Below are 18,045 nucleotides of genomic sequence, written 5' to 3'. Positions count from 1 at the left end.
TTTGTTTTTTTTTTTTTTTGAGACGGAGTCTCGCTCTGTCGCCCAGGCTGGAGTGCAGTGGCTGGATCTCAGCTCACTGCAAGCTCCGCCTCCCGGGTTTACGCCATTCTCCTGCCTCAGCCTCCCGAGTAGCTGGGACTACAGGCGCCCGCCACCTCGCCCGGCTCGTTTTTTGTATTTTTTAGTAGAGACGGGGTTTCACTGTGTTAGCCAGGATGATCTCGATCTCCTGACCTCGTGATCCACCCGTCTCGGCCTCCCAAAGTGCTGGGATTACAGGCTTGAGCCACCGCGCCCGGCCAAACTCAAACATTTTTAAACAAATTCAGATGTACTAAGGGCATTTACTAAGAATGGAAAAAATCCTGTGTTCATCTGTGACCAATTTCATATTCGTCTATCGCATTTAAATGTGTCATCATTTTAGAGATTGTATCCCGGCAGTGCGATGGGCAAGTTGACTATCAATTCTGGTGCTACTTTTTCCTTTTTCACTCAGGCAGGTTCCTAGGATTTTTCTAGGACAAATTTCTCTTCCTAGAGAAATTCCTAGGGGATTTCTAAAGGATTTTTCTAAGGGAAAATGGGTGACATCTTTCAGAGGTGTCATTTATTCCCTTGAAAGGTATTTGAATCCCAGATCAACATTTTCAGACATCCTGATCTTGGCAAATTGCGTAATCTCTGTGTGCCTGTTTCCTCTTCTGTAAAATGTGGCTAATAATAGTCCCTTCCTCACAGAGTTGTTAGAATTAAAGGAGTTACTAATATGGTAATAACTATATTAGTGTTTGTGAAATCTACAGAAGTGTTTGTGAAATGAATAAATTATAAAGAATGAGTCTCAAGAAAAGGTCCTTAATGAGCAAGCCCAACTTACTTAACCAAAAGCCTGAGTGTCTGGTGCCTTTCTGTTTTGTGGTGTTTACTCATGGCTTTAGCCTGATGCTTCCCTGTGTCTCTGTGACCCCTGGGGTTCCACATGGCCTCCCTCAGTGTGACTGTACATCTCTCCATCTCCCCATAGTCCAGCCTGCCCTGGACACATTGAATTGTATGAATTGTATGAATATTGCTTTTCTTTTCTTTTCTTTTTTTTGAGACGGAGTCTCGCTCTGTTGCCCAGGCTGGAGTGCAATGGCGTGATCTCGGCTCACTGCAAGCTCCGCCTCCTGGGTTCCTGCCATTCTCCTGCCTCAGCTTCCCAAGTAGCTGGGACTACAGGCGCCCACCACCACACCCAGCTAATTTTTAGTAGAGATGGGGTTTCACCGTGTTAGCCAGGATGGTCACGATCTCCTGACCTCATGATCTGCCCGCCTCGGCCTCCCAAAGTGCTGGGATTACAGGCGTGAGCCACCGCGCCCAGCTATTATTCCTTTTCTATCCCCTTTGGACATACGTGCTACAGTCCCATGATGTAGCATTTCCTTGGAAACTTCCTTTGAATTTTTGAATTTTTGGGATGCTTCCTCTTCTCTTCTCTTCCCTTCCCTTCTCTTTTCTCTTCTCTTTCTCTTTCTCTTTTCTTTTCGACAGAGTTTCGCTCTTGTTGCCCAGGCTGAAGTAAGTGTTATGATCTCGGCTCACTGCAACCTCTGCCTCCTGGGTTCAAGCAATTCTTCTGCCTCTGCCTCCCAAGTAGCTGGGATTACAGGCACCCACCACCATGCTCAGCTAATTGTTTGTATTTTTAATAGAGACAGGGTTTCACCATGTTGGCCAGGCTGGTCTTGAGCTCCTGACCTCAGATGGTCCACCCACCTTGGCGTCCCGAAGTGCTGGGATTCAGGTGTGAGCCACCGTGCCCAGCAGGGATGCTTCATCTTTCTAAGAATTATCTTGGCTTTGGACTTTATTCATGAGAAATGTTTTATTTCTGTTAGTATGAACAATAGACAGCCTTAACAAAGCTTTTTTTTTTTTAAAACAAAATCGTTCTTGTTGGATTTTATTCATCAGTATCTATCATGTAGATAAATTCCCAGGTGTAGCATTACAGCTTCTGACTAATATAGCTGCCATTCAAACAATTAATGTTCAAAGAGTTTTCTGAAGTGATGAAACCAAAGAAAAGCATGTGGAAAAGCAGAAGTTTAGAAAGTTGTGGTCACTAAATACACTCCCTAGTTTTTATTTGTCAGTGAAATCTTTACGCATTCATTGTTAATATTTTAATTCTGTGGCTTCCCAGCCTGTGCTGTGTCTGAGGGGGTAACACCTAGGGAAGCGTGAGGCCCCTGATGGGACCCCCCAAATGGATCAACTTCACTTTCTCTTTTATGTATTGAGCCCTGTGTTAACATTTCACTTAAGAAGAGCACTAGTGCTTTAAAAAAAAAAAAGAGGTAAAATATTACCATTTTGATAGACTGTAGAGTTAGATTCCTGTCAAAGTGTTAAGGAAATTGCATTTTGTGAAACTTGTAAAATAAAGTTTATAAATGTAAATGCTAATCTTTGAAAAACCAATGTAGTAACACTGATTTGTAAATGCTGTGGTCAATCCCTTAGGTGCGTTAAAGTTTCAGTCACCTGTCGTGTGTGTGTGCCCTTTTATGTTTGCCTTTCTAGCATTCCTGTGTTCACTGTGCATGTTCCTGAAAATATTTTCACTTGTCAGATAATAAACTGGAAAGTCATTGAAAACCTGTAGGTCACAGTGCTCAGGTGACTCACTGTTTCCCTTCCCCCATTATTTGCAACAATTCAAAGTCCAGGCCACTGTATTGGTTTCCTAGGGCTGCCATGACAACGTACTACAAACTGAGTCACTCAAAACAACCGAAATGTGTTGTCTCACAGACCTGCAGCCTAGAAGTCTGGAAGCAAGGTGTCAGCTGGGACATGCTCCCTCGAAAACCTGTAGGGGAGTCCTCTTCTAGTTTCTGGTGGTTTGCTGGCCATGTTTGACATTCTTTGGCTTGTAGATGCATCTCTCCAATCCTCCATTCTCACATGGCCTTCTCCCTGTCTTGGCCATACCAGTCATATTGAATGAGAGGCCCACCTTCTCCAGCACGACCTCCTGTCAACTCATTACATTTGCTAGGATGCTCTTTCCAAATAAGGTCACATTCTGAGATATTGGAGGTTAGGAACTTCAACGTTATCTTTTTGAGAGGCCACAGTTAAGCCTGTAATAGCTACCTTTGGCAAGTTACAAGATTCAGAAGGAAAAGTATTTCCCTGTACATTTTCTTTATTCCATATGATTTTTTCTTTGATTTTTTGAGATGGAGTCTCACTCTGTCACCCTGGCTGGAGTGCAGTAGTGTGATCAGCTCACTGCAACTTCTGCCTCCTTGGTTCAAGCGATTCTCCTGCCTCAGCCTCCCAAGTAGCTGGGATTACAGGCACCCACCGCCACACCCAGCTAAATTCTATATTTTTAGTAGAGACGGGGTTTCATCTTATGTTGACCAGGCTGTTCTTGAACTCCTGACCTCAAGTGATCTGCCTGTCTCGGCCTCCCAAAGCAGTCCCCCTGCCTCAGCCTTTCAAAGTGCTGGGATTACAGATGTGAACCACTGCACCCAGCCCTTCCATATGATTTTAACATGTATTCTAATTTGAAAATTAACATGAGGATATGTCAGTAAATCTAAAACTTGAAAAAAGTATTTGCCAATTATGTGTCAAAAGCTTTTATTGTGCCAGATGTGTTAGCATTAAAGATACAGAAATCAGTGAAATAGGTGGAGACTTTGGGGGTGGTAATGAAGTACACATCAGAAATTGTTTCTGATATTGAGATGCATCGAAGTTTGAAAGATACAACACAGGAAAAGTCTGCAATTTTTTCTGACCATTTTTTTTTAACTATTATAATTTTTAAAAATAATGAGTATAAAAGCTTAGAAAATAGAAAACAAAAGTCCCACCAATATCAATTCTACTCCCTGGCAGTATATACTGTTTGGAGTATACCCTCCCAGACCTTTGTGATGTGTATAATTACTTTTTTTTTTTTTTTACAAAAATGGCTTTAGACATTTTATTTTATTTTATTTTTGAGATGAAGTATTGCTCTGTCACCCAGGCTGGAGTGCAATGGCATGATCTTGGCTCACTGCAACCTCCACCTTCTGAGTTCAAGTGGCCCTCCCACCTCAGCCTCCTGACTAGTGGGGACTACAGATGCACACCACCATGCCCAGCTAATTTTCGTATTTTTAATAGAGATGCGGTTTTGCCATGTTGGCCAGGCTGATCTTGAACTCCTGACCTCAAGTGATCCACTCAAAGTGCTGGGATTACAGACACGAGCCACCACACCTGGCTGTAAAATCACTTTAAAATTGTCTACTTTAATGCTTTCAATGGGTTTTTTGGGGATTTTTGTTGTTGTTGTTTTGATATGGAGTCTTGCTCTGTTGACCAGGCTGGAGTGTAGTGGTGCTATCTCCACTCACCACAACCTCCACCTCCTGGGTTCAAGTGATTCTCCTGCCTCAGCCTCCTGAGTAGCTGGGATTACAGGCGCATGCCACCATGCCCAGCTAATTTTGTATTTTTAGTAGAGACAGGGTTTCGCCATGCTGGCCAGGCTGGTCTTGAACTCCTGACCTCAAGTGATCTACCTGCCTTGGCCTCCCAAAGTGCTGGGATTACAGGCGTGAACCACCGTGCCCAACTGCTTTCAATGGGTTTTTAAAGGAGGTTATGACAGATCTGCTCCAGCATGTAATAGACCACCTGTCCTATAATAGACAGACAAACTGGGGGTAGGCAGAAGGTAGGAGGGATGGTTTAGCCCTGCAGAAGGAGAAGGTGAACTTCTGAGCTCATCACAACCAAGACTCCATTTCTTACTATGTGACCTTGACAAATTAACAACTCCAACCATCAGCCTTCTTAACTGTGACGTGGCGATAATAATACCTGATGAAATTGTTGTGAAAATTAAATAATGTAAAACACCACAAAGGTCCTTGCCCAGTAACTGGTGGCTAGATACTCAAAATATACTTTCCATTGTGTTAAATAATAAGGTGGCTATAGACTCTCAAAGAGACTATGGTTTTGAATAATAATTTATAAAAAGCTTTTTTTAAAAGCATATAGGTAATATATTTATTATAGAAAATCGATCAGGTCAGGGGCAGTGGGTCATGCCTGTAACCCCAGCCCTTTAGGAGGCTGAGGTGGGTGGATTACGAAGCCGGGAGTTTGAGACCATCCTGGCCAACATGGTGAAACCCCGTCTCTACTGAAATAGATTTTGATATTTTCAATAATTTTTGATTTCAATAATTTTTCTATTGAAAAATTAGCTGGGCGTGTTGTCACACAGTGTAGTCCCAGCTATTCGGGAGGCTGAGGCACGAGAACCACTTGAACCCCAGAGGTGGAGGTTGCAGTGAGCTGAGATCATGCCACTGCACCCCAACCTGGGTGACGGAGCAAGACTCTGTCTCAAAAAAAAAAAGTACAAAAATTAGCCTGGAGTGGTGGCGCGTGCCTGTAATCTCAGCTACTTGAGAGATTGAGGCATGAGAATTGCTTGAGCCCAGGAGGTGGAGGTTGCAGTTAGCCGAGATCATACCACTGCACTGCAGCCTGGGTGACACAGTAAGACTCTGCATAAAAAAAGGAAGGAAGGAAGGGAGGGAGGGAGGGAGGGGAGGGGAAGGAGAGGGGAGGGGAGGGGAGGGAGAGGGGGGAGAGAGAAAGAAGAAAAAGAGAAAGAAAGGAAAGAAGAAAGAAAGAGAAAGGAAGGAAAGAAGGAAGGAAAGAGAAAGAAGAAAGAAAAGGAAGGAAGGAGAAAGGAAAGAAAGAAAAAAGGAAAGAGAAGGAGGGGAGAGAAAGAAGAAAGAAAGAGGAAAGAAAAAGAAAGGAAGGAAGGAGAAGAAAGGAGAGAGAAAAAGGAAGGAAGGAAAGAAAGAAAAGGGAAGGAAGGGAGAGAAGGAGGGAGGGAGGGAGGGAAAATAGAGAAAATAAGCTGGGAACAGTGGCTCTGACTCACACCGGTAATCCCAGCACTTTGGAAGGCCTAGGTGGGCGGATCACTTGAAGCCAAAAGTTTGAGAACAGACTGAGCAACATATTGAGACTCTGTCTCTACAAAAAAATTTTTTTTAGTTAGCTGGGTGTGGTGGCACACACCTATAGTTCCAGCTACTTGGGAGGCTGAGGCAGGAGGATCATTTGAGCTCAGGAGTTCAAGGCCGCAGTGAGCTATGATCATACCAATGCACTCCAGTCTGGGTGACAGCAAGACCTTGCCTCTAGAATAATAAATAAATTTTTTTAAATAATAAAAATTTTTTAAAAGGAAGGTTTAGAAAATGAAGTTTTTGGGGTTTTTTGTTTGTTTGTTTGTTTTTGTTTTTTTGAGACAGAGGCTCACTCTGTTGCCCAGACTGGAGGGCAGAGGTACAATTTCAGCTCACTGCAGTCTCCGCCTACTGGGTTCAAGCAGCCCTCCCACCTCAGTCTCTCAAGTAGTTGGGACCACAGGTGTGCACCACTACACCCAGCTAATTATATTATGTTTGTTTGTTTGTTTGTTTTTAAGGTGGAGTCTCCCTCTGTCACCCATGCTGGAGGGCAGTAGCGTGATCTCGGGTCACTGCAACCTCTGCCTCCCAGGTTCAAGTGGTTCTCCTGCCTCAGCCTCCCAAATAGCTGAGCTTACAGGTGCACACCACCACACCCAGCTAATTTTTGTATTTTTAGTAGAGACAGGGTTTTGCCATGTTGGCCAGGCTGGTCTTGAACTCCTGACCTCATGTGATCCATCCTCTTCAGCCTCCCAAAGTGCTGGGATTAAGGCATGAGCCACCGCACCTGGCCCTATTTTTTTTTTTTTTTTTGAGACGGAGTCTTACTCTGTCGTCCAGGCTGCAGTGCAACCTCCACCTCCTGGGTTCAAGTGGTTCTCCTGCCTCAGCCTCCTGAGTAGCTGGGATTACAGGTGCCTGCCACCATACCTGGCTAATTTTTGTATTTTTAGTAGAGACAGGGTTTCACCATGTTGGTCAGGCTGGTCTCAAACTCCTGACCTCAGCTGATCCACCCACCTCGGCCTCCCAGAGTGCTGGGATTACAGGTATGAGCCATTGTTGCCAGCCCTCTTTTGTATTTTTTATAGAGACAAGGTCTCGCTATGTTGCCCAGGCTTGTCTCGAACGACTGAACTAAAGGAATTCCCCTGCCTCAGCCTTCCAAAGTGTTGGGATTACAGGCGTGTACTACCGTACTGGGCCAAAGATGAATTCATCCTTCTCCACCTAAGCACACACAAATAAAATTGTCCATAATTTCACCCCCCAGAAATAGTCACTGTTAACATATTGGAGCACATCCTTTCATTCTCATCTTCCTCATTTGTTTTAGTCTGCTTTGTGTTGCCATAGGGGAATGCCTGAGGCTTGGTAATTTATGAAGAAAAGAGGTTTATTTGGTTCACAGCTTTGCAGGCTGCACAAGAAGCATGGCGCCAACATCTGTGTGTGATGAGGCCTCAGGCTGCCTCCACTCACGGAGGAAGGTAAAGGGGAGCTGGTGTGGAGGGTCCACATGGTAAGAGGAAGCAAGAGAGCAAGGGGGAAGTGCCAGGCTTGTTTAAACAACCAGCTCTCTAGGGAACCCACAGAGCAAGAACTCACTCTTCCCCTTCCCAAGGAGGGCATGAATCTACTCATGGTGAATCTGCCCCATGACCCACACACCTCCCATTAGGCCCCATCCCCAACACTGGGGATGAAATTTCAGCATAAGGTTTGGGGGGATAAAGACCCAAACTCTAACAACATGTTTACATTTATATAAACATTAATACACTTAAAGAAAGAGTTTTGGCATTTACAAAAGTGAAATTGTATAGTACATTGTGTTTTGTGTTTTAATTAAGAATCCTGGCTAACACAGTGAAACCCTGTCTCTACTAAAAAATACAAAAAACTAGCCGGGCGAGGTGGCGGGTGCCTATAGTCCCAGCTACTCGGGAGGCTGAGGCAGGAGGATGGCGTGAACCCGGGAGGCGGAGCTTGCAGTGAGCTGAGATGTGGCCACTGCACTCCAGCCTGGGCGACAGAGGGAGACTCCGTCTCAAAAAAAAAAAAAAAAGAATTACTAAAATTAATTTTGTATTACTCTGTTTTTATTCTCCTTGGCTAAAACTAGATCATGCGATTTTTCTGAATTCTGAGTCTTTGTTTTCTATTTCTTTCATTCCATTGTGTTATCGTTGCTTTAGTTATGATGTTCATATTGTATGGTGGAAAGAGGAGGGAATGGAAGATAGGTCTAGGTTCAAGCTGTGTGGCCTCAGGTAAGTCACTTAATTCTTCCATGCAACGGAATCACATGAGATAAAAGTATCTCAAATCATACTGTAAACCATAAAACTCAATGAAATTCCCTACATTTAGCTTTACAGTTTTTGTTTTGCTAATGTTACTGATAAATTTTCATTAACAGAAGTATGCTTCATTATTAATAACTGATGGCCTGAGTGTTTATCACATCATCAGGCCTTCTTTGGATGTTTGTACATACTGGTACAGTCTACTAGATCCATGATGGCATTCACACGTTCACATAACATTCCCATTTCAATTGATTCACTTGACCACAGCCACAACTTCATATACCAGCGTGAAAAGAAGAAAGAGAGGAGAAGGCTAGGAAACAGAATAAAGATTTGGCACCAACTAGACTCCGTGGCTCACACCTGTAAGAGTGTTATGACACTTTGGGAGGCTGAGGCAGGAGGATGACTTGAGCCCAGGAGTTCATGACCAGCCTGGGCAACAATAAGGAGACCTCATTTCTTCTAAAAACTAAAAAATAGTGGAGTGTGGTGGCACATGCTGAAATCCCACCTCTATCAAAAATACAAAAATTAGCCGGGCATGTGGCATATGCCTGTGGTCCCAGCTACTCTGGAGGCTGAGGGGGTAGGATTGCTTGAGCACAGGGGGCAGAGGTGGCAGTGAGCTGAGCTGGCGCCAGAGCACTGCAGCCTGGGCAGCAGAGTGAGACCCCCGTGGCAAATAAATAAATAAATAAATAAATAAATAAATAAATAAATAAATAATTGACACCTTACTTTCTTCTTTAAAGTCCCCCAAATATAAGTAGCTTATCAGGCACTCTACCTCCAGGCATGTATTTAAAAACTTAATTCTGTTTACCCTGTAATTTGTTTAATAGATAACCCCACCACTTAAAGGTTATGGAGGAACTGAAGTTATTGCAAGATATTACACCCATAATTGGCATTTACCAAGACAGTTTGAATTGTAAGTGGTATACAAGGTGTTGATCTTTTTGCACAAAGCACCCTTTTATGCTATCAATAAACAATAAATATCTGTAATAATCAGTTATGGGGAAATTTGGGTAGGAGGATTTATCAGTTGAGATTCTTAGTTCTAAACCGCAGAAACCAAAGTTGGTTGATTTAAGAAGAGGAATGTAAAGCTGGGCACGGTGACTCATGCCTGTAAACCCAGCACTTTGGGAACCCGAGGCGGGCGGATCACGAGGTCAGATCGAGACCATCCTGACTAACATGGTGAAACCCCGTCTCTACTAAAAAATACAAAAAATTAGCCGGGCATGGTGGTGGCGGGCGCCTGCAGTCCCAGCTACTGGGGAGGCTGAGGCAGGAGAATGGCGTGAACCCGGGAGGCGGAGCTTGCAGTGAGCCGAGATCGCGCCACTGCACTCCAGCCTGGGTGACAGAGCAAGACTCCGTCTCAAAAAAAAGAAAAAGGAATGTATCTATTTATTTATTTAATCTTTTGAGATAGAGTCTCACTCTGTCACCCAGGCTGGAGTGCAGTGGTGTGATCTTGGCTCACTGCAGCCTTTGCCTCCCAGGTTCAAGCGATTCTCCTCCTTCAGCCTCCCAAGTAGCTGGGACTACAGGCATGCGCCACCATGTCCGGTTAATTTTTGTATTTTTAATAGAGACGGGGTTTCACCATGTTGGCCAGGCTGCTCTTGAACTCCTGGCCTCAAGTGATCCGCCAGCCTCGGACTCCCAAAGTGCTGGGATTACAGGCCTGAGCCACTGCATCCAGGCAAGAGGAATTTATTAACACACATCATAGAGCTTACAGAATTGCTGGGAGAGCTGGAGTTCTGAGTTGGGGACTATGCAGCAGGCGCAATGTGCAAAATCATACCTAAAAGGCCCTCTGATGAAAACAGCTCCCCTGCTCCTGCTACCCAGTATGCCAAGTGCTTCACCAAGGAGCCTCCTGTCTCCCTCGGAAGCTGGAAGCCCCCAGGACTCAGCTTCCGAGTGATCCAATGTGAGACATGGACGGAGGTCAGGTGCTATGCTCCAGTTGCAAGGGAGGCTCAGGGAGCAAGGGCCCTTATAGCTTCAGTTACTGGGCGGGGCTTCCCATCGGCTTCATCAGTAGGGAACTCCCCAAAAGTATGACGGGATTTCTATGCTGACAGCCGAAAATAATAACCAATATTTCCTACAGAATACTAGTTGTCCTAAGTGTGAGTGTAGGTGGGGATTATCTTATTCATTTATGAGTGGGTCAGATATATAAATGACAGCCACTGCCAGAACATCCCCAAATTGAAAGCTTCCAGGGCTGAGAGGAAAGGCAGAAAGGGTCCCCCCTGGTGTCATAGATACAGAAGATGTGTTTCTGGCCTCCAGCTTTGAGATTCAGAAAACATTATCACCTCAAAAGCATTGCAATACAGTAATTTCTCAGCCTCTCCAGTTTAGGAGAGGCTGTAATCTCAGCACTTTGGAAGGCTGAGGCAGGCAGATCACTTGAGCTCAGGAGCTCAAGAACAGCCTGCACAACATAGTGAAACCCCCTGTCAACAACAACAACAACAAATTAGCCAGACGTGATGGACACACATGTAGTCCCAGCTACCTGGGGATCTGAGATGGAGGATCGCTTGAGCCCAGGAGGTTGAGGCTGTGATGAGCCTTTCATGCCACTACACTCCATCCTGGGTGACAAAGCAAGATGCTGTCTCAAAAATTTAAAAAATCTTCCTATTATATGCTCTTATACACCTGTACTTCTCATTAAAATGAGTACAATTGTTTGCCAAAATACATGCACAAGAATGTTCATAGTAGCTGTACTCATGATAACCCCAAATGGGCAATAAGCCAGATGTCCATCAATAGCAGAGTGGTAGAAAGGATAGATAAATTCTGGTAAAGCCACATTGTGGAATACTACAGAGCAATAAAAAAGAATGAACTGCAGTTAAATGTAAACTATGACATCATGTTTTGTCTTAAACATAATCTGGTTAGAACAAAAGCTAGACAAATGCATTTTGGCTGGGCTCAGTGGCTCACACCTGTAATCCCAATGCTTTGGGAGGCAAGGGAGGAGGACTGCTTGAGACCAAGAGTTTGAAACCAGCCTGAGCAACATAGCCAGACCCTGTCTCTACAAAAATAAAATAAAATAAAATAATTAGCTGGGTGTGGTGGCGCCTTGTCTGCTACGGCGGAGGCTGAGCTACTGGGGAGCTACTGGGGAGTCCTAGTTACTGGGGAGGCTGAGGCAAGAGGATCACTTGAGCCCAGTAGTTTAAGGTTGCAGTGAGCCAAGATTGTGCCACTGCACTTCAGCCTGGGCAACACAGCCAGACCATCTCAGAAAAACATAAACAAAAACAACGAAAAAAGAGAAAGTGTTCCATTTATATAAAACCCCATATAGGTAAAATTAAGTGATAGTGATTTGCGTCAGAATAGAGGTTGCTTTGGAAGAGCAAGTATGAACTGGGAAGCGGCATGAGGGAGCCTCTAGGGCTCTACACTGCTTTGGATGGAAGTTACATGGATGCATACTTTTTTATTTTTATTTTTTGAGAGGGGTGTCTCACTCTTTTGTGCAGGCTGGGAGTGCAGTGGTGCCATTATAGTTCACTGCAGCCTCAACCTCCTGGGCTCAAGTGATCCTCCTGCCTCAGCCTCCCAAGTAGCTAGGACCACAGGTGCATGCCACTATGCCCAGCTACAGGATGCATACATATGAAACATGGTAGAACTCTATCCTTGAGATGCATGCACCTTGTGCACTTAACATGTGCCTGTTATATATCAATTACAAAGTATTTTATTAGTGCTTTAAACAGAATATGAGTTACTAAGCAAATAATTATTGAATATGTATTTTAAAACATTCTCTTTATATAAGAAACCTATTAAATGATTAAAGATATGTTTTAATACCTCATATTAAGGACAAATATATTTAAGCATTAGAAATTTATATGTTAATCAAGTAACTTGTGCTTCAAATGCTATTTGGAAGTATTTTTCTATTACTTCAGGATCCTATTTTTCTGGCATATATATGCCGTCTTTAAAAATAATGAAATTTTAGGTGGGCCACTGTGACTCATGCCTGTATTCCCAGCCCTTAGGGAGGCTGAGACAGGCAGATCACTTGATCTCAGGAGTTTGACACCAGCCTGGGCAACATGGTAAAACTCTGTCTCTACAAAAAATACAAAAATTAGCCAGGCATGGTGGCATGTGCTTATAGTCCCAGCTACTTGGGAGGCTGAGGTAGGAAGATCACTTGAGCCTGGGAGGCAGAAGTTGCAGTGAGCTGAGATCACAGCACTGCACTCCAGCCTGGGCAACAGACAGTGAGACCCTGTCTCAAAAAAAAAAAAAAAAAAAAAAAAAGACATTGAGAAAAACAAACTCCATCTTCTATGTTCAAATAAAAACATTTATTTTTTTGTTTGTTCACTTAATTTGTTTTCTTTTTCCTTATTTTCCTGTTTTTCTACATTTTTACCCAAGCATTTGACATGCATAATGAACACATTTATAAATGTCCATATTTATGAAAGACATTGAGTCATCTTATTAAAACAATAAACTGAGTGAATCTTAAATAAAAAGGTTTTGCTAGATCAAATAGGTTTTGTTTATATTTTAACACTCACCAGGTAGTGGCTCATGCCCTTAATCCCAGCACTTTGGGAGGCCGAGGTGGATGGGTCGCTTGAGGCCAGGAGTTCAAGACCAGCCTGGGCAAAGTAAGAAGATTCTGTCTCTACAAAAAAAAAAAAGTTAGCTGTGTGTGGTTGCATGTGCCTGTAGTCCCAGCTGCTTGAGGGGCTGAAGTGGGAGGTTCACCTGAGCTCAGGAGGTTGAGGTTGCAGTGAGCCGTGATTGTGCCACTTCCCTCCAGCCTGGGCAACAGAGTGAGACCCTGTCTCAAATAAATAAATAAATAAATAAAACTACATTTGATTTATTTTGTTTTAAAATAGTTATTTTAGTCAGGTGCGGTGGTTCATGCCTGTAATCCCAACTTTGGGAGGCCGAGGCAGGTGGATCACGAGGTCAGGAGTTCAAGACCAGCCTGGCCAACAAAGTGAAACCCCATCTCTACTAAAAAATAGAAAAATCAGCTGGGCATGGTGGCACACACCTGTAATCCCAGCTACTCAGGAGGCTGGCAAAAGAATTACTTGAACCTGGGAGGCAGAGGTTGCAGTGAGCCGAGATTGCACCACTGCACTTCAACCTGGGCAACAGAGCAAGACTCAGTCTCAGGAAAAAAAAAAGTTATTTTAAAACTCCAACTTCTGATGATAGAATTCAGAATAAGGGTTACCTGTGAGAGATGTTTATTGGCTGGGAAGGAGCATGACGGAGCTTTCTGGGTACTATACCTTCATCTGGTTCTTTGCTTACCAGGATATATACATATTTAAAGATCCATTAAGCTAAGTATTTAAAATTAGTGCCTTTTACTGTACATATATTATACATGTATTTTACCTCAATTTTTTTTCTTTCTTTTTTGAGATGGAGTCTCTCTCTGTCACACAGGCTGGAGTGCAGTGGCGCGATCTCACCTCACTGCAACCTCCACCTCCAGAGTTCAAGTGACTCTCCTGCCTCAGCCTCCCGAGTAGCTAGGATCACAGGTGTGTGCCACCATGCCGGGCTAATTTTTGTATTTTTAGTAGTGATGGGGTTTCACCATATTGGTCAGGCTGGTCTCGAATTCCTAGCCTCAAGTGATCCACCCACCTCGGCCTCCCAAAGTACTGGGATTACAAGTGTGAACCACTGTGCCCGGACAGGGTCTTGCTCTATCTCCCAAGCTGGAGTGCAGTGATGTGATCTCAACTCACTGCATCCTCTGCTTCCCAGGCTCAAGCAGCCCTCCAGCCTCAGACTCTGGAGCAGCTGGGCAGCTTGGAACCTGGGACCACAGGAGCAAGTTACCACGCCCAGCTAATTTTTTTTTTTTTTTTTAAGAGATGGAGTTTCTATGTTGCCCAGGCTGGCAGGCTGGTATATCTCAATGGTTTTTTGTTTTGTTTTGTTTTGTTTGTTTGTTTGTTTTTTCTGAGACGGAGTTTTGCACTGTTGCCTGGGCTAGAGTGCAATGGCACGATCTCAGCTCACTGCAACCTCTGCCTCCCGGGTTCAAGTGATTCTCCTGCCTCAGCCTCCTGAGTAGCTGGGATTACAGGTGCCCACTACCACGCCTGGCTAATTTTTTGTATTTTTAGTAGAGACAGGGTTTCACTATGTTGGCCAGGCTGGTCTCGAACTCCTGACCTCGTGATCTGCCCACCTTGGCCTCCCAAGTGCTGGGATTACAGGTGTGAGCCACTGTGCTTGGCCCTCAATGTCTAACTTTTACTGTATACATGTTTGAACAAAACTTTGTTCCCAGTTATTGTTTTTTTAATTTTGTTGTTTTGTTTTTTTTCGTTGTTTGTTTTTGTTTTTGTTTTGTTTTGTTTTTGAGACACCGTCTCACTCCCTCACCTGGGGCTGGAGTGCAGGAGTGTGATCTCGGCTCACTGCAACCTCTGTCTCCTGCGTTCAAGTGATTCTCCTGCCTCAGCCTCCTGAGTAGCTAAGATTACAGGTGTGAGCCACCACACCCGGCTAATTTTTGTATTTTTAGTAGAGATGAGGTTTCACCATGTTGGCCAGGCTGTTGTCGAACTCCTGATCTCAGGTCATCCACCTACTTCAGCCTCCCAAAGTGCTGGGATTACAGGTGTGAGCCACCGCACCCAGCCAAAAAAAATGTAAATTTAAGAATACAATCCTTTCATAAATTGGGAACTGCCTATAGTGTTCTAGTGATCTTTGGAAAACATTCACAAAGCTCTGGAGAAACAAAAATCTTACAACTATTAGCTTCATGAGCCATATTTGAAACCCAAGCCTGTGTGTGTGTGTGTGTGTGTGTGTGTGTGTGTGTGTGTATGAGTTTAAGCCAAACCCCACATCTAAGATGGTAGATATAACCATTTTGTCCCCTTTTCCCCTATGAGTGGTTCTAAAGCAAAAAGTCTGAAGATGATTTATACCTGTTTAAATGCTTTTATTCAACATCATTGGATTCAAGCCTATGAGTTCCCTTTGTGTATAGGGCAGGAGGCTGAAGGGTGTATGACAGGTGGGGAAAATGCTGTTAGTTAATGTGTGAACAATAGTTGCCCTTCCCAATTTAAATCTTGTTTGTGACCAGTAAGCCTGCCGGTGTTAATATTCAAGGGTACTCTGGGAATTGCTATTGCCAAAGGGCAAAGCCAAGTTAAAAGACAAAGTTACTCAGAACTAGCTTCCCAAGTATTTGGAAGGTGCCTGTCATGTGATATAGCTGCCCAGATGCAACAATGCGGTGGAAACAGTCTGCCACTGTTCATAGAGTTTATAGTGATACCCAGGATTTTCTTAGAAACCCTCAGGGTTGGCCGGGCGCGGTGGCTCACGCCTGTAATCCCAGCACTTTGGGAGGCCGAGACGGGCGGATCACAAGGTCAGGAGATCCAGACCATTCTGGCTAACACAGTGAAACCCTGTCTCTACTGAAAATACAAAAAAATTAGCCAGGCGCGGTGGCGGGCGCCTGTAGTCCTAGCTACTCAGGAGGCTGAGGCAGGAGAATGGCGTGAACCCGGGAGGCGGAGCTTGCAGTGAGCTGAGATCGGGCCACTGCACTCCAGCCTGGGCGACAGAGCGAGACTCCATTTCAAAAGAAAAAGAAAAAGAAACTCTCAGGGCTAAGGGTTTGAAATTAGAGAATATGAGATATTACATACTATAAGAACATTATTGTAGGTGTTTGATGTCAATGCGCCAAATGTCTGTGAGTAACTCATGAGTCACTTTCAGAGAGCCACTCTTTCCCTACAGTTCCTTGATTCCTGCCTATTCTCAAGAGGAGGAATTGGTACTGAATGACTGTACTGTAGAAAGTCCTCTTCCTCTTTGTGACATTCCCGCCAGCAATGCATGTGGGTTCCAATTTATCCACATCCTTGCCAACGCTTGTTATTTTCTTTCTCTCTTTTAATAAATAGCCATACTGCCAGGCACGGTGGCTTGTGCCTATAATCCCAACACCCTGGGAGGCTGAGGTACGCGGATCACTTGAGGTAAGGAGTTTGAGACCAGCTTGGTCAACACAGTGAAACCGCGTCTCTACTAAAAATACTAAATTAGCTGGGCATGGTGGTGCATGCCTGTAATCCCAGCTTCTCAGGAGGCTGAAGCGGGAGAATCACTTGAACCTGGGAGGTGGAGGTTGCAGTGAGCTGAGATCGTGCAACTGCATTCCAGCCTGGGCTACATAGTGAGACCCTGCCATAAAAACAAACAAACAAACAAAAACCACACAAATAAAATAAAATAAAATATGATTACCCCTAACAGAAAGGTGTTTCTAGGCTGGACTTGGTGGCTGATGCCTGTAATCCTAGCACTTTGGGAGGTGAGGTGGGTGGATCATGAGGTCAGGAGTTTGAGACCAGCCTGGCCAACATGATGAAATCCTGTCTCTACTAAAAACACAAAAATTAGCCAGGCGTGGTGGCATGCACCTGTAATCCCAGCTACTCAGGAAGCTGAAGCAGGAGAATCGTTTGAACCCAGGAGGCAGAGGTTATAGTGAGCTGCAATCGCACCATTGCACTCTAGCCTGGGCAGCATACTGAGACTCTGTCCCAAACAAACAAACAAACAAAAGGTGTTTCTATAAAAATCAAGTTAATTGTTAAAAGACTCAAAATGATGTTGCTTTGGAAAAAAAAAATTGTTGGCTAGGTGGGATGGCTCATGCCTATAATCTCAACACTTTTGGAGGCTGAGGCTGGAGGATCCTGTGAGCCCAGGAGTTTGAGACCAGCCCGGGCAGCATGGCAAGACCCCTTCTCTATGAAAAAATCAAAAATTAGCCAGGCGTGGTGGCATACACCTGTGGTCCCAGCTACTCAGGAGCCTGAGGTGGGAGGATCACTTCAGCCCGGAAGGTTGAGACTGCAGTGAGCCGTGTTTGCACCACTGCACTGCAGCCTGGGTAACAGAGCAAGACCCTGTCTCTAAAACAAATTAATTAATTAAAAATGAAAAATGAAAAAAATTTAAGACAAACTATGGCATTCATATGTCACTTTTTGACGTTCAGCTTTAATCTACTTTTTCGAATTGACAATCTAATTACTGATCCCAGCTGTGTCAGGTAAGACAGCAACAATCTGTTGACTTCAAAATTATCTTACCTGAACAATAGGAGGTATGAACTTACTTAGGAGCTGGAAGATTTATTTTAATTATGACCCCACATAAAATCTTCAAGACAACAAAACTTTAAGACTTTCTAATATATTAGGTAACAGAGTACACTTCAATGAGACATTTGTTTACGTTTATTTTTATTCATTTATTTATTATTTATCATTATTATTATTTTTTGATGAGGTCTCACTCTGTCACCCACAGGCTGGAGTGCAGTGGCTTGATCTCGGCTCACTGCAGCCTCTACCTCCTGGGTTCAAGTAATTCTCCCACTTAAGCCTCCCGAGTAGCTGGGATTACAGGGGCCTGCCACCACACCTGGCTAATTTTTGTATTTTTAGTAGAGACAGGGTTTCACCATGTTGGGAAGGCTAGTCTTGAACTCCTGACCTCAGATGATCCACCCACCTTGGCCTCCCAAAGTGCTGAGATTACAGGCATGAGCCACTGCACCCCGAACTATTTTTATTTTTTTATGTTTATTTTTATTTTTATTTTTTGAGACGGAGTTT

Source organism: Piliocolobus tephrosceles, chromosome 4 (genome assembly GCF_002776525.5).
Source record: "Piliocolobus tephrosceles isolate RC106 chromosome 4, ASM277652v3, whole genome shotgun sequence".
NCBI classification, from domain to species: Eukaryota; Metazoa; Chordata; class Mammalia; order Primates; family Cercopithecidae; genus Piliocolobus; species Piliocolobus tephrosceles.
Note: the sequence above shows the minus strand (reverse complement) of the source record.